Source organism: Larimichthys crocea, chromosome IX (assembly GCF_000972845.2).
Source record: "Larimichthys crocea isolate SSNF chromosome IX, L_crocea_2.0, whole genome shotgun sequence".
In the NCBI taxonomy this organism is placed as follows: Eukaryota; Metazoa; Chordata; class Actinopteri; family Sciaenidae; genus Larimichthys; species Larimichthys crocea.
The window spans coordinates 7,959,084-7,983,236 of record NC_040019.1 but is presented as its reverse complement, the minus strand read 5'-3'; the positions used below and the strand labels follow the sequence as shown (position 1 = coordinate 7,983,236).

General features: G+C 41.0%; 1 protein-coding gene across 2 annotated transcripts in view; it reads right to left on the bottom strand.

Moving 5' to 3' along the window:
* bmpr1bb (bone morphogenetic protein receptor, type IBb) overlaps positions 1-24,153 on the bottom strand; it is a 51,016-nt gene that overhangs the window by 25,084 nt on the left and 1,779 nt on the right. Inside the window, exons 1-3 of one of the 2 annotated variants that reach the window (XM_027282060.1) lie at positions 23,453-23,471; positions 21,093-21,162; positions 18,864-19,027 (exon numbers count right to left, since the gene is read on the bottom strand). The gene's annotated coding sequence lies outside the window, so the exon portion shown is untranslated. Of the gene's footprint in view, positions 1-18,863; positions 19,028-21,092; positions 21,163-23,452; positions 23,472-24,153 lie in introns of those variants that run through there. The other variant, XM_027282059.1, reaches the window with a different exon arrangement.

The following is a 24,153-nucleotide window of genomic DNA, read 5'->3' as shown; positions in this document are numbered from 1 at the left end:
GCTAAATAACCAGCAGAGAGGGAAGTGACAGCAAAGCAATGGGGTAAAAAAAAAAAGGAAAAATGCAAGAAAAGCATGTGTGCGTGTGTGTATGTGTGGGGGAAATATGATGGGAGAGATAATAATTTAGCTGTCCTCAGTTTAAAAGAGAGCATGAAGTGTTCCATTTTGAGGGAAGACATGAACATGTCACCCAGAGCACTCGCTTTCTCCAAGGTTCACAGGAGGCTGTAATTATGGGAAAATGGTCGTGTATTTACCATATCACATACTCTTTGACAAGCACTAATTGTGTGTGTGCACTGAGTGCGTGTAGGAATGTCGTACCAAAGCTGCAGGAACTGTTTAATTAAGGGAGCAGCTTGGATGACATGGTTTGTGTCAAATCTGTCAAAAACAATATAAACTGAAAAGAGTGAACCTGATGTGAGTGAACCTGATGGGACAGTCCATGAAATGAATGAGGCTACAGCCACACAACATGCTGCAAAGGGCGGTCACTACTTTTGTCTGTATGTTGCCGTGCAGATTATTTTATTTTTGAGAATAATATCAAATGTTCAGCAATTGTAAGTAAAACTACAGATTTTAAATGGGTCATGAAAAAGTTATTCAATTTCCAGCTGCAAGAGAACACTGTTCACTCTGTCTTGTGGTTTCTTCACTTCTGTGCACCTAAATAATTGCACTTTCAGCCTCTGGACCTCATCAGTACACAACAACTTCAATTGACCAATCACAGCATCAGCAAACTCAATGTTAACAAGGTCAACCAGATGAAGAATTCAAAAGATTAGTCACCCACTTAACCAACTGCAACATTCTCCCTCAGTTAAAATCAATAATTGTTGACATTAACATAAAGCAAAACTAATCTTTAAGATCACACTGTGATTATACAGCATTAATGCCCCTTAGTAAGGCTGTTTCACACTCTGTATATTCTCTAATCTGTAAACTCCAATGCCACAAAAGTGCTTTTAAACAACATCATCATACTTCATAAATGCTGGTGTCGTTCTTTTCATCTCAGCTCAACAACTCCACAGACAAACTGCATAGGATCATATGAAAAAAATCAATTGGTAATTGGCTGCATGTACTGACAGCACATGTGGAGAAACAAAAAGCCTGTATGTTATTCATCAAGGCCTTTGCACACTGGCTCCTTTTTAGCATGCCCTGTCCCTGGCTGTAGTTCTGCATGAAGGAATGGATACAACCCAACCCTTGGAAAAGCTATTGGACTACGTCTGTGCACCTCTCTACGGACTAGTTGACACAGACAGGTGGGGTTTAAATGGCAAATTAACTGCCCATAGATGCCCCCAGAAAGAATCAGTTCATTAAAATAGACGCTCCCAGCCATTGTGATTAATGGTGTTTGGATAAATTTAGTTTTACTGCTTTATAATTCAGTGGGAATTAATAGAAGGGGCCGGTACACTGCCTCTGGTCAGACTACCTGCTCTGTGTTGTTGGAGTGTGATTGAGAGGGAGTGCAGGGCGGGAGCAGGAGGGGGGAGTCTTCTGTGCATATTTTCCATGTGCACCCACACCCCTCCCGTGGCTGTAGTGCTGAAAGCTCTTTTGTGTGTTTGTGAGTGGTGTGAAGGCTGCAGTGATACAGCATACACCCCGGGTTCTTTGACTGCATGGTGTCTAACACCAATTTGCAGGCAAATTATCTTTAGGTTGGTAACTTCTTAGGATCTCAGAAAGAGACAAACTGCAATAAAGCCTTAGAATTTGTCTTTTCAGGAAAAACACTGGCATTAAGCTGTAGATCCTCCCACATAAACGCTGGACAACCTTCTCCATCCGTCTAAAGCTTTTAGTCCTGTTATCAATCACAAAACCACATGATGATAAAAACTAACCTCAATTAAAGCAAAGATGCACTCAGAGACTATAAGCACTCACTCAGACAGCAATTGAAGACAATAAAATAAGGAAAGAGACATGCAAAGATTACCATAATTGCCCCCTTTGCACACGACTGACACTTATTAAATTAAGTAAATGCCTAAATGAGTAAATGAAATGAGGTGTTAGTTTTCTGGACAGACAAGGACACACAGTAGTCATAACATGTGAATCTCACAGCTGTTGATACTTAAAGTCCTATTTCCATGCTGGAGCGAATCAAGCACAGTGACCTTTTGCAGAAGTGGATTGTTTTCCATCTGTGCCACATTGAGCTGGAAGCACTAGAGGTACAAATTGGGTGTCACGTTGCAATATTGAAATTCTGCTGTTGTTTCTTTTTCATAGAGGCCCTAATAACTGCTAAAGAAATCAGTAAACAGTTAAAACAAAAACGCTCTGAGCTACATTACTGGGCGATTCTTGTGGCTCTTTCAGCCAAAAACGGCTTGTATGATGTATGAGAGGTTTCCATTTTAGTTGATTAAATCCCCACAGCAATTCTTTGAGGGATGTGCTGCACAGTTTCAAGCTGCAAAATTGCTAAATGACCTCCTCCAAGGTGAATACCTTAGTTAAATCTTGCAACGAGATAATGTACTTGAAGTTCTGTTTTTTTTTCTATACAAGGTTACACAGCACAGATGGAGTGTTGAAACAGTGTAAATCACGAGTAGTGTAATAACATGGATGGTTACACATCATCCTGAAGTGGATGCAGTTCACACAAAGAGCTTTAGCACGTTTTCAATTTTGATTTCCTCATGAGAAAACGTTTTCCTCTTAGCGACAGACCTTTTTCACAGCAGGCAGGGAAAGCACAGGTGTGACTAATAACTTTACCACTGTTCTATTCAAGTGTCCCAGTAAGTCATGACAGTGTGACAGTGAGCCAGGGCTCATAAAGTGAGGCAGCTACATAAAATTTACACCTGTGCTTCTTACAGTGACATGTCAAAAAGCTCATTTCAATGAAAGTAGCACTGAAAGCGACAGTATTTTAAATGCATACCTGCATACCTCTGCACAGGTTAATGTAGGGTAAAAGCTGATGTCACCAAAGTACTCATAAGAATGATAAAGGCCTAGTCACAGCAGCATTTAATACAACTAAGTTTAAGGATCACAAGTAACACAGGGTAGGGTTGCAACTAGCAATTATTTTCAATATTGATTCGTCTGTCAATTATTTTCTAACTTCATTCACAAGTTCGGTGATATGTCTTGCAAAGCCTTTTTTGTCTAAGAGTTAAAAACCCGCGTTCAGTTTACAGTGCAGCCAGAGAATAGTTTCATGTTTTCTTAAAAAAGACGACTCAATTATTTAAACTGTCTGCCAGTTTTTTCATTTGACTTATCGATCAATCAATGTGCGGTTGAATTCTTTTCTGTTTCATGAACAAGCAGTCAGAACGGAATAACAAATCAATATATCCACAGAAATGCGGAGACAAGTGGAGCGCAAAAAGAAAACAAAAAATATTGTCCAAAAAAAATCTAATAAATTCTACCAAAGCAGATGACTGGAATCAGTTAGATACTGCTTGAATTATAACCATTGCTGTTGCCGAGCCTAAGGAGACAGACACCCTGATAACTGGACATCTCCACCTTCAGCTTCATATCCCTTAATACTAAGTCACTCTGTCTCGAAATGACACATACTGGTGGCTTAAATCTAAACAGACGTTGTCTGCTGTTCCTGTCAACAAAAACATAAACCAGATTCTCAGACACACACGCACACACGTCCATCACAACACAGGATCTCCCTCCACTCAGGATGAATCCTGTCTAGGAGAGGCGGATTTGCAAAAGATATTCACCTTCAGCTGTTACTCAGCTCATCTTAGAGAGTAACGCTGTTGATGATAATCACCATAAACACAGATCTCTCTGTTGTCTGTGTCCATCCTGTAGTCGATATGCTTAGATAGGCAACAGCAGATGTGGATGTTTGGATGCTCTGCGCTGCTACTGATATGAATGAAGGAACAACATGAATCTTGTAGAATGAACAGCTGATTGCACGCTGCTGCTGTTTCGTTTCTCGAAGCATAAATAGCGAAACAGTTAGACATGATTAGCCTTTTTATACAATGCAATAGTGCCATTCGCTTTTGCACAGTTGCTTACCATTTGCAGTAATCTGAAGTTAAGTATGAAGCCAAACGAAGGTCAAGTCTAGAGTGTAACTCGAGTGCAAAATCAAATCCCCATCCCGTGCACTTTGTCTACAAGCTCAGAAATTATACACTGACTGCATGAGGAAATCAATCAATAACAATAAGCGAACAACAAATTACATTTATTATTTTTCCTGCAGTAATCCAACTTGTTGCTTTGTGTCTTTACACTCAAGGGGGTGCCCTTGTTAATCCCTCAGCTCTAACAAAAGCAGATGAGACATCCCTGTTTTCCTCCATGTATAGTAGGTTTCAGTGCGTGTTAAACCATCTGCTCTCCCGGTTGATGGGAAACCCAGGGGCCTTGCAGTTTTGGCAGGGAAACCCTGTCTCTGGTTGGCTGCTGACCCAGAGCTCATTTGTCAATCAGGCGCCTTTTCCCTTAATTAGGAGAAACAGTTGAACAGCTTGGGTTGAGCCTCCGCAGAAACATCTAACTCAGTGGGAAAAGCAAGAAGGTTTACAATTCTCTGCTTCCCTGTCTGCATTCACTCTCATTTATTAAGCCCCAACACGGTGCACACATACCAGAAAAGCTGACACCTGTTTTTGTAGGCTTTATAATGAAATTGTCTTTACAGCTTTGAAACAAATGTTACCAAAAATTACACCAAACCCTTTGATGTTGTATTACATATTCGAAAGACTTTGAAACACTTCTGTTCCGCAGATGAAAATAAATGTGTCTGTAGCGGAATATTTATTATTTTAGGCACCACATTTGTTTTTGAGGTAATGGAATGTAATGGAATTTGAAATATTCATGTCCTCAGTGTGGAAATAACAAAAGACATGTTTGATGTTTGTGATGGACTGTCTGTGAGGGAGTAGAGTGCCACATGTGATACACAATAGTTTGTCTTAATAGTTCACATATGTGAGAAATTGTGGAGGCCTTTGGACATAATTCATATGCAATGGTGTGGAAATTACTAGAAGAATCGTGGAGTCCATGCACATGCTCACGTGGAGACCGCAGCCTCTCCTCGTTAGGTTTAACTCATCAAGTTATTAACAAAAAATACACAGCCGTTTATTCAGATCCATACTCTACCATGCACCATAAATTTCATCCATAATTTATTTACTGTATGAATACCACACACTAATCCTTCCTCTGATCACACCTACTGCAGAAGTAGTGACAAAGCTATAAACTTGTCAGCAAAATTAAAGAAACAATTTGTAATCTTAACCCCAAAATGTCAAGCATATTGTAAGATTGGAACATTTAATCGGTTTTTTGGGGACATCAGAACAAAAAACAAGAAGCAGACTTTGCTGGACTGTCAGAATAACTTTGATGAGTAAAACTTTAAACTACAGCAGTTATTTTACTCTGCAGTCTTATGCTTATTTTTATTCTAAAAGTGAAACTGATCAGTGTATATGCTCCCTATATTGCTCCTACAAAACAATATCTGATATAAAGGGGGTTTGCATCATTTGAAATTTAGTTTAATACCAATTAATACCAATGAAGACCACTATTAGACAAATCTGAACCAATCTTGAGCAATGTGTGTTATGCCATATAATTGTGTTGTGAGAAGTTTATTATAAGCTTATTCAGTGGCATCCAGATACTGTATACAGATATACATTATTAGGTATTCGAGTACATGTAAATCTCTCTCCCTGGAGATCCGAGCACATTAGATATGGAGCTATCAGTACCCTTTCCCCCTGACGTTGTTGTTTGCTCTCTTCCAATGATAGCACAATGAAAACACAGGAAGCAGCTCGGAGAGCAATGGGGGCTGCGATCGATGCCTTTGTGTCCGTCTGTGAGCTAGGTGATGTCTTTTACGTCTGCCCTCCTCACTTCTCAACCCCCTCTTTCCCTCCGACAGGCCGTCAAGTCTCCCACTACCGCTAATGTATCTGAATGCAGTGTCATCCAGGGCCGCCTCGCAGTAGTCGATAAATACTGGAAATGCTATCCATCTCTGAAACATCACTCCTTCACTTACTGTAAGTGCGCATCACTGTGGGCACCATCCCCACACTGCTGACAGGGAGGAAGACAACACCAGGCGGGCCCCTGCTATGAGCGAGCATCATCAGATGCAACCACAGACATAGTTTTCACTACTAAAATTGCAGAGAACAGACTGCGTGTCTGAATTGGGCTCTCGTTAGTAAAATATGAGCCGGGTTTTTCGAATCATTCCAGGAGTAAAGAATAACCTAAAAGCAGTCCTTGTGGTTGAAGTATGATAATATGCAATTTTCTCCTCATATCTTCTGATATTGCAGTATCTCTCTGCTTCACTGTTGGTATTTATTACCTATGAGCAACTGACTAATCCATCAGAGTAATCCACTGGCAAGGAGAACTAATTTTAGTCTTCCAGATTTAAATAAGAGTCCTATCGGAGTGTGTGGATAAACACCAACCGAAGGAGAATTTGAGTCAAGCATGATGTCAAGAGCAACACTTCCAAATGTATTTTATTTGAGTCTTTAATGTGTCCGGTAAGTCGTGTGTAGTCACTCTGTGAGCTCTTAACCATTTCACTGACAAGAAAACTGAATTATATTATTGTATAATATAGATTTTCTTATTGAATAAAAACACTGTCAGACGTCTGTTACGCATGAGTCGTAATTAACCGACCTTTCTGACAAAGTTGGAACAATAAATCAGCCAAACATATATCTAGATATTGGCTTGTAGATGTATTGGTGTGTGTGTATGCTTGCCAATAAGCGGAAATTGCACTACAAAAATGCCAAATGTATTTGCGGTCATGTAGAAACAGCGTTTTAGTTATATTGCTTGTCCACCAGCTGTTTCTCAGCTGTAAAATGTTGAACATTAAAACTATATTTAAGTATGTGGATGGTGTCTGTTTACTTATATATAAATATAAATAAATAAATAAATAAATAAATAAATATAAATATAGCTAATTCTCTGCTTTGGCCTCGTACAAAAAGAGTGTGTGAATCCAGCACCGTAATGTAAACGTCAATGTGTTTTTTTTCTTCAAGTGTATAGTTTTTGCTTACATGTACAATCTTAACTGTGGTCAACAATCCTACAGTCTCACTTTTGTTGCTTCTTTCTTTTGACTTCCAATATACATTAACATTTTCAGTAACTCCATGTTAAACAGTTGCTGTGAGAAACTGGCATGACTCATATTTGTCAGTACGACAGAAGAGTGAATTGTAGCTTGGATCAAAACAACATGATTCACCAGTTTTAAAGTCTCCTGTTTATTTAAACTCCTTGATACAACATGTGAGACGCCAATATTTGTACCTGATTTACCAAAGAACCAACTGCACCTCAATCTTCCATCTAATCCTCAAAAACTATCCATCAAACACCTCTTCCTTTTATCTGGGCTCAACAGTGTCGGCCAAGAAGTTGTCTCACAACACGAGAATGCCTGCAGTCAGCACACACTTGTAAAATCCAGTCCAACTCCATGGAAAAGTGTTGATTTTCTTTAAATAATTGTATTCAGTTGTCTTCTGCTCTGTCGACTCGGGTTATTGGCTGTGAAGACTGGAAACTTGTTGGCAGAAGCATCTCATTAGACTGTTTTCACCTTTAAAAGTTCTGCTCAGACCATACTTTTCACAAGGTTATGAGACATCTGTACACTTTTTGGAATATACAACAGCAATTACAAGCATTGGTTATTGTACAGTTTAAGCTAGGCTTGAGCTGCAGTATAGTGAAAGAAAATATTATGTACATAAAAGTACTTGCAACATCATTGGGGTGGGACCAAAACATGTGGAAAGAGTGTGAAGAAAATTTTAAAGACAAGTCGGAGCTGCACAGAGAATGCATTATTGTTGGTGTGTTTGGTATATAGTGCTCCGTTGAAGTTTATGGTTTTAGAAATAATAAAACTGCACCGCGCTGCACGTTGAGAAAATGTTAGAGTCTGAAATATGTATCTCTTACTTCAAACTGAACCTTTGTGTTGTCTTTGTTTTCCCATTGCGACTCTTGAAAACTTTTTAAATTGTGCTTTTGTCTGTGAAATGACAGCACACTGTACAAAATGTGATTCATGTACTTTATCAACAGTTTCTTTTGCACATTTTAGAACTTCATGGCATTAAGTCTGCCAGATGCCTAAATTCTCATTGGAGCTTTCAATTTTTCCTTTGCAGTAAAACAAGCTCTTGTTAAACCACATTTGCCAGGTGACTCAGTATTTCTAAAATTCTAATTTTATACATTTATTAAATTTGTCATTTTAAGTGATTTCCACCCGATTCCTATCTGATCTGACTTCCACTGACAAGCGCAATAAATTGGTGCATTTTCCAATGATATCTGGAGTCCAATGGAGCCTCCACAGTCAGCGTAATTAATGGCGCCATGGGTCCTGTGAGAGTGGGACCAGCTGCGTGTTATGTCTTGTCACCAGTCCCACTCTGTTTGACACCTTCGGCCACATCCCTCTCTTCCGATGCCAAGAATACTGGTGGAGCATGGCTCGGTCTGAGGACTCTTTGTGCCCACCCTCAGAGAACAAACACTATTAAGACTCAACAACGTGCCCCTTTGCCCATCCCCAGAGCACAGGCAGTGCCAGCGTCTGTAACTGGAGAACGGAGCGCAAAACAGCTGCTCCCAGTCTATCCTGCATCTGCCACAACTGTGATCTCATGGAACAAAGCGAGAATGCAACCACACGTTTCGACTGGCTGTTCAGTGACACTCCAGCCATTGTCCCCTCACTCTCTCTACCTTTTTTGCCTCCGTCACTCTGATACACAGCAAAATGCATAACATTTATGCTTTTCTTTGTCCACACACTTTTGTTTTACACCGTTAACTTCACTGTATTGTGCCCCCTTTAAACATTTAGCTGTAAAGCAGTGGTGCGCCCAAGTTGGTCACCAAGGACACTGCTTGAGGTCTTCCAACTGATTGACAGGGATTTTTGTGTAACTGCTGTGCCGTGGACAGGTGCTTCGGACACGCAAGCTGCACCTACCATTTAAACTGTGATTGCTTGTTTACCATTATCAGTTACATAGTGTTACTACACTTATTAAAGGGGTGGTCCAGTAATATAGTAATGTGCATTCATAAATGATGCAGCTCGGGCTGAGATTGGAGCAAACAAATATGACAATAAGGTGTATTTTTGTGACATATATGGTAAATATAAACATTGTGGTTAATTTTAAAGTAGTGTTTGGCCACAAGATTAAAACAGATTACATACAACTCCAGGGTCTTTAAGTCATCATATTACCAGTGTTTTCCTTTTTACATTCAATGGCTTACATCAGTTCTGCTTGGACAGAGTGCATTTGTTCAGAAAGCATGCAGTAAAAGGGCAAAAACATTTACAGCCATATACTGATCATTAGCAGCATTTCTGTGTCTTTAGTTGATTCGATGCCAAATACAGCTCCATTCCTTTCATTCCATATGTCAAGGCTTATACAGGGTGGATGTCTGGGAAATAACAAGCAAAAAGTACTATCCCAGACTGACTCACTCCAATTCTCATTCACAGTTTGTTCAATGTTTTTTGACATTTTTTCAATGAGGCGTTGACAGCTGCTTTTGACAGCACACCTGAACACCGCTGCATCTTTTTACTCCACTAGAGAGTGGAAGGTATTTGGGAAACCATTTAGTAGTTTGGCTGGCACACATCAAAACTGCAGCACTTATTCATATCATAAGAAGAAATAACACTTTTTTAACACCTAACTGCAGAAAAACAGTCAGTGCATGTGTGAGGGAAGAGCCTCCCCTGCTCAGCATACTAGACTTATATTAAAATAATATAAAACTTAACTACTGACAAGAGGATTATCAGTCTTTATCCAATGTCTCTGAATCTGAATTGGAAATTATACTGTCTGTTAAAGAAAAGAATTTGTAATGAACTTAAATTTTTTGGTTTGCACAATTTGTGTTTCGTTCACTTTAAGATGCTTTAAGTTTTCCCATCGCTGGGCAGGTCCACATGACCAGGTGACAGCCAACTACAGCATTGGTAATGGCAAGATACTCCTGTGTATAAAAGGTACAACATGTTACAATGGAGTGTTTATTACTGCAATCCTCTTAGACACCTGTTTTACCTCCAGTCGTCTCGGGCCAATTCAAAGCAATTTCCAGCATGTTTTAATTTATGCAAGCAATTAATGAGATGGGACACAGCTGCTTCAGGAGTCACCTGGTGGTTAAATTACACTTCTCCGAGTCCCTGCTCTTTCAACAGTTATCTCGTGTACATGTTTTCTGTGTTAGATACACTTGATTATGTTGGTATTACCATTTTTTATTTTTTAATTAGACGTGTTTGCACATGCGTGACAAATTGAGTTAATTTTGGCATAGAAACTAGTGTTACCATTAAACTACCTTGCAATGATAACAAAAGTGTGCATCTGCCCCGTGATTCACGTGTTCCACTCCTAACTCTGATGGGTTCTTCCTTGGCTCATGCTCAGCATTAGGACCAAAGTACATTTGGCTGATGGTAAGGTAATTAATTGTGCAGGTCATAAGAGAAAGTATTATGACATGTGAAAAAATTGTGGACCTGGCAGCATTTTCATCCCTACAGTCATACTGTTAGCATGGCTTTAAAAGCTCAATGGGGCAGTGGGTTGGGTACTTTTGGTTATTACTAAAAATGCTTTTTGTTATTTTATTTATACTTCTCTGAACTCTGAACTTTGGCTGGCTACTTTTTCAAATGTAGCTGTCTTCTCCCTCTAGTGCAGAGTGCAGAGTGTGTTAGTCAACAGCAGTGAAATGTCCATGAAACACAGGCTTTACATACAGCAAGCTAATGCATAGACTTCTGGGACTTGCATTTAAAATGGAAAACAAAATGGGCAATTTTGCCATTCTCGACCCAACATAACGACGCCACTATGAGCCATTAAATCTGCCACAAATTGGCCTTGGCTTGTATTTGCTTCTATAGTTAGATGTGGCGAGGCACGCAGCCAGTGTGGCTGTGTGCCTGTAGGTATGGCAGAGTGTCGGTCCACCAGACAGCCTGTCTAGCAAGGATCAATACAGGATTATGGACAAATCCCTCCCTTCAGACCTTGTTTTTAAGTGTGTACAATCCTAAAGTTTTAAAGGGTTTCCCTCATGAAGCCAGGTGATTTCATAACTTTCCAGCTTAGCTGTCAGACAGACATATACATGAAGCTGTCTGCTTCTATCCATCACATTTCAACATAAAACTACTCGGCAGAAACAAGAAAACCAAATTAAGTTTTGAAAGTCAGCACTTCCTTGAGGATGTCTTAGTTTTTGGATGTATATGTGTGTGTTCTCAGCTGATCAGCCATCACCAGGTGTGTCCATGTAGGGAGTGGAAAAATAAAACAGAGAACCAGAGGAAAGCTGGCCCACACTGCTTATTTGACATCACAGTGGTAGAGGTGGACTTTGCAGGCTCCAGTGACTTTAAATAACCAAAATATATGATTGACAGAATGACTGACACTTACTGAGGTGAACTGGAGGAGCACACTTGGGGGAAAAAATCCATAACACTATCCCACAATGAGCTACAGGGTCTTATATTTTATGTGATACTGGTAGTAGAAGGAAGTTTGAATTTCGGCCTCACTGCCCTGCTGCTGTTTAAATGTTCAAAGATAAACTTTTAAAACAGGCTAAATGAACAGCTTTTAATGTGGCTGTGGTCACTGCATTCACAGAATCATGCAAACCTTACATGCAATAATAATAATATACAGCATGTCATCTGTCTTCCAGAAGGAACTGTTAGTCCCCACTCCTGAAAACAAAGGGAAATAAATATGAGCCGACCCGCACACACTGCATACACCAAAATAAAACGCATGCACACAAAAATCATAGACATAACAGTATGTCTTAATTGACATCACGCGATTCTTAAACATAGAAACCGCCTAACCAGATCGCCACAAAGCCAAATTATTGTCATTACTCAGCTAATTCCAGAGCTTTTCAACTTTGAAAACAACACCGACAAACTATCTCCAAGAGGGGAACACACATCTGCCTCATCTGTCAACACGTCATAACTGAGCCAATAACAAACTCTGAGCTCAGAGGGAGGTGGCAGAAAGGTCAGTCGACTGTGTATGTGTGCGTCTGAGCAGCAGAAGAAGGAGAGGAGAGAGAATGAGTGTCTATTCGCAGCATGGATCTGCTCTCCAGGTCTACGCTCAGGCTCCCCCCAACCCCCTGGGAACCGAAGCCACAGCGGGCAACCTGAAACCCATGATGTCATCTTCAGAGAACACGGGCTACCGGCAGTCAGTGAGAAAGTGTACAAGACCCAAAGTCAACATCACACGATTACTGGGGTTAATTGTATTTACAGTTGTGCAGCTGTGGTGGATTAAGGCGTTCGCCGGTAAAAAAGTACGGCGTGTAAGGAGAGGCAAAGAGCCTTCGCTGGGGAGGTTTATGAGACAAGAGTTGCCTTGACCAAGATTTTTCATGTTACTTCCATGCTGGTACTTCTGTGTAACGTTTCAGTTTTAAATGATACAAAAGAACAAAGATCCATTTGCCACGCACGGCTGAGAGAGTGCAGGTTTTAATTCCAACCTGCAATAAGACTTGGTTTGTGTTTTCACTGATAAACCTTCAATCACAAAGCTTTAGTGTTTTGTTGGAATGAAGACCTGCACATTCTTGGTTTTTCTAGTGCACGTGATTCAGAAGAAAAGCTTGTTATTCTCAGTGCCTACTGTATCGACATCTTTGATGTTCTTCTGATACATTACTGGTTGCAAAGTGTGGATAAGTTCTTTTTTCAAGAATGTATGTTTCAAAAGAGGAGTGGACATGCACGTGGTTGAGATTGACTGTTCCTTTCAAGGACAAACTGAGTACATTTTTGTAATTATGTGTATCTTGGGTCTGAGCCAACATGGAGCCTTGCAGAAATGTATATCATATTGCAAAAAAAGTTTACAGTTATGAGATGTTTTCTAAAAACAAATCAGATGAAGACATTTTTGCTTATGCTCACTAAATATAGTCAATTTTTCTCAAGGTGATAAAGTCTATTTAAAATATGGGGAAAAGCTAATCTTATTTTTTCCTCTCCATGCTGAGACATGGTGATAAATTACACTAAATGAGGAAACAGTGTGATCTGTGAAGTGAAGCACTGTGAGCCAGACTACGAAGGCATTTTTGTGTGTGTCTGGAGAGAGAGAGAGAGGGAGAGAGAGAGGACACAGGGTCAGACATGTCATCACATGCTATCCATGATGGATGGTCATTTCCTCCCACTCTACAGGTTCTTATAGAGGAACTCTGTTCCTGTTCAGTTTTATCTTAGCGCTGGTGTGCAGGGCAGATATGAAGCTCAGGGATCACCCTACACCTGCAGGACCCACCCAACCCAGAGTTATATACCCTGGATCCTTAAATTATTAAAGACTCTATATTCCTATAAGCTCCACTGGTATTACCCCACAGGTATCATCAATTTACCTTGCAACTAGTGTCTCTGCTCTCTTTCCATGCAGCTCCTCAGGCTGTTCCTTCCTGCCTATAGAACACAAGTTCTATAATAATAAAATCGGAAGTATTAAAAAAGCATTTGTGATCATTCTTAGGTTACAGGAATATTTAAACTACAGTGAGGTTACTACATGCCAGAAGTTATTTCTTTTTTCATCAATCGGCGAACCTCTAGAGCAACCAAAGCGAAGCAATCCTGACAGCACGACCTACAATAAGCTTTGAAACACAACCGTGCGACCCTGCATTCTCTCGTAACATATGTTTATCATTATTAAGAGGATGCTGCGTGATGAATGTTTTGGATACTGACTACTTTCCAAGCTGTTTTAGGCTGACTGAGAAGTGGGCTAAGTGTCACTGAGATGTCAGTATGATGTTTCACGTGTACATGTCATCTTTTTTTACCGGATGCTAATCAGCGGTTTTGACTTTCTTAAGATCTGTTGAGTGTCGATCTGAAAGCTCTGTGTGGAAGAATGTAAACACTCACGGCAAGCAATTAAGGACTCATTACGTTTGTTTATGACAGTCATCTGCGGTTCTTGGCATTCGAGATGAAGTCATAATTGTTCATTGCGTTTCACAGCGGGAAATTGTACACTTGCAATTGCCCACTGGAGGCAATTTTACAGTTGCCTAACTGACAAAGCACATTCATTCTCCGCTGTCTACACGATAAATTTTGCGCATTTGTGTCACACATGACCCATTCTTTGGTTAAAGATGAGTGTGTCATGTTTTCCTCTTCACACAGCGCATTAACCCCCGGACTCTCTCCGGACAGCCCCGTGATCAAAGCCTGCAAAATTCCTTGGTGATGATTCCCCTTTTGGGTCCAGTGTCAGGATCAGAGACTGGAGCAGGGAGACAGCATACTCAGTCAAACAAGCCACATAACATTAATTTGCCATGCCTGATCTATTGCAAAGGCACACATGCATCCTTGTGCATGCACACAATAACCAAGACGAAACACAGAGACAGCTGCCCTGTCATCCTGTGTCTAATATAGACAGACAGTGGGTGAAGAAACGATTGGACGCAGTGAGACATCCATTCAACTCACGGGGGGTTGAGAACATCAGGATGATGATGAACTCCGTTTGTACTGTGTCCACAGTATTAACTTGTGTCTGTGGACAAGAGAAATACAGCCCGCTTGGGTTTCTGCAGCAACATATCAAGTGAAATCATAGATCCAGAACAGTTCAAGAACTATATCTTCAAAGTCTTCACAAAAGTCTAATTTATGATTTTAAAGACAGAAAGTGGTCGCATTTTCATGTGCAGCAGCAAATAATATTATGACTATGATTTAAGAAATACTTTCATTGCTTGGATAATATGCATATTTACTTTCTTGCTGAGAGACCTGAGCTCTGTATGCGAAATACAATATGAAGCTATAGTCAGAAGACAATTAGTTCAGCTTAGCATAAAGGCTGGACAGCGGAGGAAAGAGATAGCCTTTGTCAATGCAACCATCGGAGAGTCCAGGATGTCCATTAACACAAGATGTGTTAATGAGTGAGTTTTAGCGGTGTCAGTTCGCGGATTGACATTGGACAGAGGAGGCTAACTGTACATGGAGTTTGATGTAGAGCACTTGATGCGCGCACACACACACATTGAGTGTTTCATTCCAGACATGTTTATACAGACGAAGTTAGAGTAGAAACCCTGAGGGCTTTGTCTTAGCCAAGGGATCCCACAACCCCCACCTTCTATCCCTATATCCCTCGATCCCTCGACCCCCCCTTGTCTTTCTGAACCCTGGTGAAGGTTCAATTTTAGGGACTAAACTCCTGCTTGGCCCCTCAGGACTGTCTCCCTTTGCTCTGTTTTGCTTGGTTTAGGCCAATTTACTGCCTGCAGTTATACTGTTACCAGTAGACTGTCAAGCCACCGTGAGAATATTCCCACAACACACCCACATACATGGTTTTCATGATCTGCAGCTTACACCGAAATCAAAACCTAATAAAACAACACTGAGAAGGACCTATTTAAACTCAGCCAACAGGCCGTATTGACAAGTGAAGACCATTAGCTCTGCTCTTTTTCTGACGTTAGTTTGATGTGATGTATCATCGTCAGTCAGTCTTAAATGTCTTGGATGAATCCCAAGCAAATCTGACTCAAGAGGCTATAGGCAGGTCTGGGAACACAGCCGCCGTCGGCCCATCCACACACAAAGAGTGGCCAAAAAACTCCGCCTCTTCTCTGACCGTGCCTGTCAGCAAGACTGAGGGCCTCCTGTCTGTGATTGATGACCGGGGTTCTGCATACTTCTGAAGCTGACACGTGTTGGCTCTATTGGCTGGGAGTCGTCTCTGCTCTATTTAGTTAACATTATTCTTATTATTTTTCTGACCAACCCAGCTGCTGAGTGCATGTATGTGTGTGCATGTGCATGTGCATGTGTGCGCACACAGGGAGGGGTTTTTTCCATGCCCTCAGTTGTCCAGGTATGTGTAATGAAATCTTGAGTTCTGTTTTGAAAACCCTCGGAGTTCCAGCCATTTTCACATTTGAGGTTTTTCTCTCAGCTCCCTCTCTTCTCCCCTTCCCTCTCCCATGGAACAGTCCATCCAAGGTTACTTACTGCTTAATTTGCAGCACTTTCAAAAAAAAGTTAAACAAACACAGGTTCTAAAAGGTGGGGAACACCCACCATCTTGACCACTTTGTATCCAGAAGGAGAAAACAGTTCTTAATTGTAGAGAAAACTGTGCGTGTGTTTAAATAAAGAATTTCCAGGTCAAACTTGAATCATGAAACCAATGAAGCCACAAGATGTTGGCACTTAGGACAAAACTCGCTTATCTTCCAATTTCTTGCCAGTTGAGAGTCGCATGCTCTAAAACTTGCACAATCATTAATTAAACTTGATCTTCACGAAAAGTACAAGAGAACTACTGTTGTTTTGCACAAAGCCACATTACACAGGTGGAGGAAAGGAGGAGCAGCTGTTCAGTGACACAAATACGAGCACTTTCATAAAATCACCCAAACACACACCTCATAAAGATTTTAAGAGTGAGCACAAACTCCAAAACAAAGTCGTGCTTGTGATGAAGGGATATTTAACAAACTATTAACAAACCATTGTTGTTCATTTAAAATGCCGATTGAATATCGTCGACATAATTTATGCAATCGTAATGTTTACATTTACTACATCACTCACTTTAACAGCTACTCATTTTGTTTTCCCTCAAATGACTGACCGAGTGAATACTCATTACCCTCTTGACGCTGTTTCGCCGTATGATGATGTGATTGAGGTGCGTTGACAAGCAGAGAAAGGAGCTCGAGCAGCTCTCGGTCATGCATTCATAAACGTTCACGGATGAATTCATCACGTATCTATCTATCTACAACTATGGGCTTCATACAAGCTACTGTGTTAAATCAATTCTAAATTCTAAACAAATACAACAAATAACCTGAATTATCGACATAAATTGCAATTGCTGGAAATCAATTAGGTTTGAGGCAAATATACGCAGCCGACCACCAATTTCAGCTGCAAATGCTGCGCAAAATAATTTGTTTATTAACAGGGTTTATATCACTCCCATGTGCAAACACGCACTCGTATATACCACAGATTAGGCAGATTTTCCTGCTCTGCGAACAGGTTGACTGAACTGAGCCTTCCTCAAACATACATGTAGCAAAAAGGCTAAAGCAAATACAAGACTTAACCAGAGGATTCTCTATACCAAGAAGGCATTTCATCCCTTTAAACTATCTGATCCTTAAATCCTAATCTGTGTATTCTGGCATGCCAACATGCACTTGTACGTGGCCACTCGTGTCAACTGCAGCACCACGTGTAGAGGTACGTAGGGGTAATTAACAGCTGCGTCCGCTCCTGAACACCTGCAATAACAATCTAGGCTGTAGCAGGTTAACTAACAGCTACTCTCTCGCTTTCTTTTTATTGTAATCTGATCCAGCCTTCCATCTCTACGTAAAGCTCTCAGAGCCAAAGGAAGAGGCCAGACTTGGAAAGACGAGGAGAGAGCCCGGTCGCTTCTCAGACTGGATAGAGCCGTAACTAAAGATGAAGGACAAATGAATGATTGGTGTAGCTAACTCGTTTTTTGCCCCTTGAAAGTTGATTTGAAAAGCAGAATAAAGCTCCACATGTCTGTCTTTGAAGGCAGCCGTTTGAACTGCAATATCTATCTGCAGAGTTGCCAACAGGGCTTGGCCGATGTGGCTGGTGTTTTTTTTAAATATTGTTATATAATCACAATATGGCAAATGTATGCAAAGTCATAAATAATTCAGTGCTACAGTACTGATCAACTCTTCAAAGCAAGTCAATCCCACATGGTCAATTGAGGCCAGACTCAACACACCCTTGACTAATTTATTCAAAGTCTGCAGCGTTTCTTTCAGTAATGACATCAGACCACCGTACCACAAACAAAGACGATAATTGAAGGCTGAATACTAGTTACTGTTTTTATAGCTATGAAAGAGGTTTAACCATCTGCACTTTGATATTTTCAAAGTAACAGGAGACACCTAATAGAGCTCCAAGGAGGACATACTATCCCTGCCCAAACTGCAGGAGAACTGGTCAAAAATAAATAGAAAAAGAACATTCATAATGTCACTGGGGAAAGTCTGGAAAATCAAGACAACTTGTGCCAAAACACAAACTGCTTCAACAAAGAACAACAGCTGTCCAAAGTTGAAACTGCCCACCAGGGATATGACAGACATATATACAGCAAATAGGGGTTGACAACTACTGCAAACTGACATGCAACCTACAGTAACATGACTCACTTTTTGTTTGCGATAGTGATTTAGTTAATCCAATGTTAAAGTCCTTTTCATGAAGCGTTGACATAAGTTTGTCACCTGTCACCTGTTTTGGCTTGCTCGTTAATCCTGCAACCAATGCCAAAATCTGACAGGAATTGCAATGCGGTGTTGTATCGTGTGTGTGTGTGTGTGTGTGTGTGTGTGTGTGTGTGTGTGTGTGTGTGAGAGAGAGAGAATGTTTCCAGATAAAGCGGTGTGCCATCAGGAGCCAAACATTACAATAGAAACTGAAAATACACTCACAAACACTAACAACTGTTCCTGTTTTCATTCGCTATTGTCAGGTTGAGGTTGACAGTTTTTCATACTCGTGTGCCCCTGTTGCTCCAGGATGTGACTCTGAGTCTTCAATTTACAGATTAGTGCTGCAGTGATAAGAGATGTCACTCCGAGGGCGAACTCACCTGATACGATCTATGCAAACCCAGCTTCTTCTGTTTCGTCACTGCAGCATCCTCCTCATCCTCCTCTATCCGCCGGTTTAAAATGCAAAGCTCTGATGTCAGCGCATTTCCCTGCAGACGGCCTCACAGGTATGACTCCAAATGCCCTCTGCCCTCTCCCCAATCTGCGGGGGGAAAAAAAGTCACATATGAAACCCATTTCGCAATCTGTCATCAGAAACACAGGGCTGGGCAACGGAGGAAAAAACACGAAACAAGGCAGAAATTGATTTCATGTGTTTCTCCATCTCCTCTCACGGTCTGAGTGGCACTCGCTGTCACTTGCTATTTAGCGGACAAGCGTGAGGCTCAATTGCTCAATCAGATACGGTGCAGCATAAGGTCTACAGTAGGACAGACATGCAAGAATTCAGAACAAAGCTTTGCTCAGATTAGTCTGCCGAAAGATCAAACTGTCAAGGGAGATGATGTTGATATGTTTTGAGTCTGGTGAAACACAGAGCCCCTTCTTCATACAGATATGAGGACTTATGAACTTCAAAATCTCAGAAAAGAAAAGCAAGTGTCGCGAAACATACTCCAAGATTAGCCAAGATTGTATCAGCAATATAACACAGCGAGTCACAGCTGGGTACAGGGCTGAACTAACACAGCCAAGAGTGTTGAATCTCGGATTTTCCCCTTTCAGCTGAAACAGGTGAATTATACTGCGATTCTGGGTGGTCTCGCTGACCTGTCTTTTCTTTATAAAGCAATATGTTAGAACATAATTACGGGCTGACATCCTGCCTACTACCTGCTTATCAGGGATGTGTGTGTGTGTGTCTGTGAGAGACTGTGTACACAATTGTTATATTCTTTAAACATATGCACCAAAAAATTGAATCGATGACATTCAAATGTTTTGCATGATTACTATATTCTTTCATTTTCATTCATTCTTTAATGCTCAAAGACACATAGGCATGCTAACATAAACACACACACACCCTTACTCACACACAGCTGTCTTTTATTTGCCAGGATCCAGCCGCAGATGGTGATACAGTGTGAACTTTAACACACGGATTCTTGACATTCTTTACGGGTGTGAGTTACTCTCCAACTCAAACCGCTGCTTGGCTTCGGCCTGCTTTACTTTCCTGCCAGCAGGTCGCTGTCACAGAAGGAGTCCGAGGTAAAAGCCTCTCCCACATTTACAGGCTGCTATTGTCCTCTCTAGGTACAGTAACTCTCTATTTCACAGCCCTGCATGGGTTCAGGCTCCCGACTGTACACTGAGCCTCTATGTTGGAGCTGTGTCAGCATACTTTGCTGTTTATGATGGGTCCTGTAGTGGCAAGTTCATTGCTTAATGTAAAAGGAATGCCAATTAAACGATGTAGCACGCCTGCTCACTGTTGAAATCAAGAGGCAAAAATATACAGCGTATCTGTGAACTCGTCAGAGACTGAGAAACAATGATTCTTTGTGCTGCAGTGCATTTAATACGTGTCTTGATGTTTCAAAGTGTCTCCATATTCTATTCTATATGTTTGATGATAGTAAAACGATTAAATAAAATTTATATGCAGAAAAAATTGTAGAAATTGAGAAAATCTAAATCATTTGTGAGGTACAAATGTTTCATCTTACATACACATGACATTCACAAGGCCTGAACCGCTATAGTAATGTACTCAGGTGAAATTAAAGCTTCTGAGAGTTTCTAAAATGTACTACTCTCTATCAGATGTTGATCTCATTCATTTCCAGCACTCCAGTCGGTAGACGGAGCCTGTGTCTCGACTGATACTTTAGTGGAGAAAACCGGATTCTATTATAGTCGGCGTGGTTTATTTTACATAGCCATCCACATGCTCAGCAGAAAGTCAATTAGCTCGCCACTTTGGAGGCAAATTGCTGCCGAGACGGCATTACAATCCGGAAAAAAAACACACAAACAAACACACACAGGATCAGCCCTGCCAAATACTACCTCCACTGCAGGAGAATCAACACTCGGTCTATCCTGATCAATACAGCTTTTAGCTTTGGATTTCACTTTCTTCACAATATTATCGGTTTGGAGCATCAAGTGAAAGCACTCAAAAATACATTTGAGAGTTTACATTGAACTATTATCAATATGACTCAGTTTTACAATCAAAAATGTTGAACACAAACATCTACAAAGTCATTCATTTATCAGGAATTCATACAAAGATTGGGTCAAACAGATACACTCACCATCCAAACATAGGACATCAGAAAGCATCCTGTCACTTTACCCAGCCGAAGCTCCGGCACTTGTCTTTCTCTGGGAAAAAAAAAAAGTGGAGTTATTAGAAGGAGCTCATATGTCTGCCATCTAGAACTGAAAGGACCGAGACTAAATTTCAAGCTCATGTCATTTCCCCACTTTGACTTTCACCCAATCATGTAAAGTACCCCTTATCCTCTTCTGTTCTTCGATCTTCAATCATCCCCCCACTCATCTTGTACCTCTTTCTCCTTATTTTTTTTCTCCCCCCTCTCTCTCTCTAATAACAGGATGTCTCTGACATGGTTGCTGACCCTCCAGGCGAACAGCAGAGCAGCTCGCAGCTTTAAGTAATTCCTGCTGCCTGCAATTGTCTCTCATCTAAGACTCTAGATGAATCAGTGAGCGGGGCATCTGTACTAAGCTCTGGTTGCTGAATTAATTGTCAAAGAGCCAGTGATCTTACCCACAGGTAAGAGGAAGATTATTCCTAAGTGGAACAAGATCAGCTGCATTACGCCCGTATTTCCTAACTGATGGGAGCCAGAGGAGGTACAGCATAATACTCCCAGTGATCATAATAGTTTATCTCATTGAAATTCAAGCTTGAGTTCAATTCAAGAACTTTTGGGGTATGAGCCACAAAGTGATCGTCCAGTCTATCCAGCTATCCTCCAGAGAGGCTGTCTGGAACAAACTCAAGCCCAGAACTGCATCACAAGCAGCATCTGTCTTGACACTGATGTTGTTGTTGCTACAAAGAAAATACAGATCTGTATTTTTTTCAGTATTCCTTTAGTAGGTATATGTTGACATGGGAGATACAATACAGAATAGAGCCACAAAAGCCATCCCGTGCGTTGATATAAGATGCTTTTCTATCGGCCTGTGTGTGTGTGGAAGAAAGAAAACTAAAGGAAATCATGAAAAAATATCCTGGCAGCTGGAAAAGATATTGCATAAAGTCTGTCTGACAGTCTGCTTCTTGATATATTGTAGGTCCAACATTTGCTCTGTCTGACAGTCACTGTGCGCTCATATTACATGACAGACTGCTTAAAGCTGGGGCGTGAGCTGATAAACTCAAAAACTGAGTGTTACTTTTCTTTTGCTTTCAAACCGAAATCTCCTGCAGCATCTGCCAAACCCGAGCACTCCTCTGTATCTCACAGCTTTCTGGCAACCCTCCTCCCTCCATTTCCACATGCTTGGTCATTTACCTGTCTGGTCTTCAAATACTGCTCCTATTGAGCTTGTTAATATGCACCGAATATCTCTGCTCTCATTGGCTGGACTCATTTCCTGTAATTATAATGAAGGAAGCTGGGGTGAGGGGTCGCAGCTTGCTAAGTTTAGCCTCCATGGACAAACCCAGACTCAGGCCGGTGTCTGCTTAGATTGTGAGTGTTTGTTCATGTGTTTATGTGCATCAGAGTGTGTGTGTGTAGATGTTTGTGCATGCAGGTATGCTCGCATGAGCAGCAGTTTCTTGCAAAGGATGTCTTTGTTTCAACACGTGATGTTCCAGATTAAACAAAATCAAATTAACAGATGTATACTCAGCAATGAGGATGAGATTCACAGCTACAATAGAGTACCTTGTTTCGTTTGACTTAATGTTTAGGGGGAAATTTACTTTAAAATCCTACAATCCAATAAAGCTGTTTTGATAATAATACCCTTCTGCCAGTGGCGCAGTGAGAGTCTGGTGAATTTCTTGCAACCCTATTTCCAAATGTGTGATGGATGTGTCGTCATCATTCATTTTCCATTTGCGGTCGTTTCAATCCATCATAAATTCAAGTCCATTAACCGGTTCACAAGTGCACACACATAAAAACTCTCACACATAAGCACACACTTTTAAGTGCGGCTCAGTTTTAGATTTAAATTGTTCTGGATTACTGTTAGCCAACATTACACCACATAAAGAGATCTGTGAGAACTCCATCACACAGGTACTTTTAACAGACAGACCTGCTTTTATATTGCTACAATAACTGGGCCTAGAAAAGACCAATGTTAGTGTGTTTCACCCACACACCATACTCTGTGTGTTAGCCCTCACTGCCAGAGTCCAACAAGCTGAAACACTTGAAGCTTGAGTCTGTGGTAGACCACAAATCACTGCCTTGCCATGCACCCTCACTTGACATGCCATCCCCATCGTGTAACCCTAATGACAGGCGTTTCTCCTGCCAGGGGCAAAGTCAGGGCAAAGACCGGGTGGTGGTGGTTTGATCGCTCTGTGTGTGTTTAATATTACCCAAAAGCGTTCACTCAGCCCTGCCACAATGAGCTTCTCTGTCCTGTAGAGTTAGAGGGTTTCAAGGACATGACCACAGACCTGCAGAGAGTGCAGCGGCTTGTGCACGGCTCCCTCTGGGCTCTGGGATGCTGATGTAAACATCAGGACCTCAGTGATGTCACAATCATCAGCTCTGGTTCACTGATGCACAGAGATCAACTGGCGAGCACAGAGAGGTTCTGTTTAATGCATTTAACAGCGAAATATTGCCATTGAAGCCATGCCACTACACGCCCACGGTCGATGGAGTCTTTAGGACGCTGCCAGACATTAACACACACACATACAACTAGTACATACACTGGATGTATTTAACCCTGTACACTGATGAACAATATCTGAGTCTTAATTTAGTGTAAGAATGATCAAATCATGTATCATAAAGCTGAGGTTCAGTCTTTCTTGAGGATCTCTCAAGGTCCATGCACTCAACTTTGGATCGTGAAGAAGTCTCAGTGGAAATTGATGAAGTGATTAAGACGATGGGATCTGATCAAAAGCTCCAGAACAGCTACTACATCAGCAGTTACTCTGTTAGGAGTAAAAGTACTGTTTTCAAAAATGTACTTAATATACTCAACAAATTAAACATAAGTTGAGATAAGACAAGGTGGTAAATTCACAAGCTAGTGGTGTATTTACATCAACATACCGGCTTTAGCATTAAAGTGATGTACACATTAATGCAAGAATTAAACCAAGGGGACTACAAGTAGTGATTATTTCCATTATGACATGAA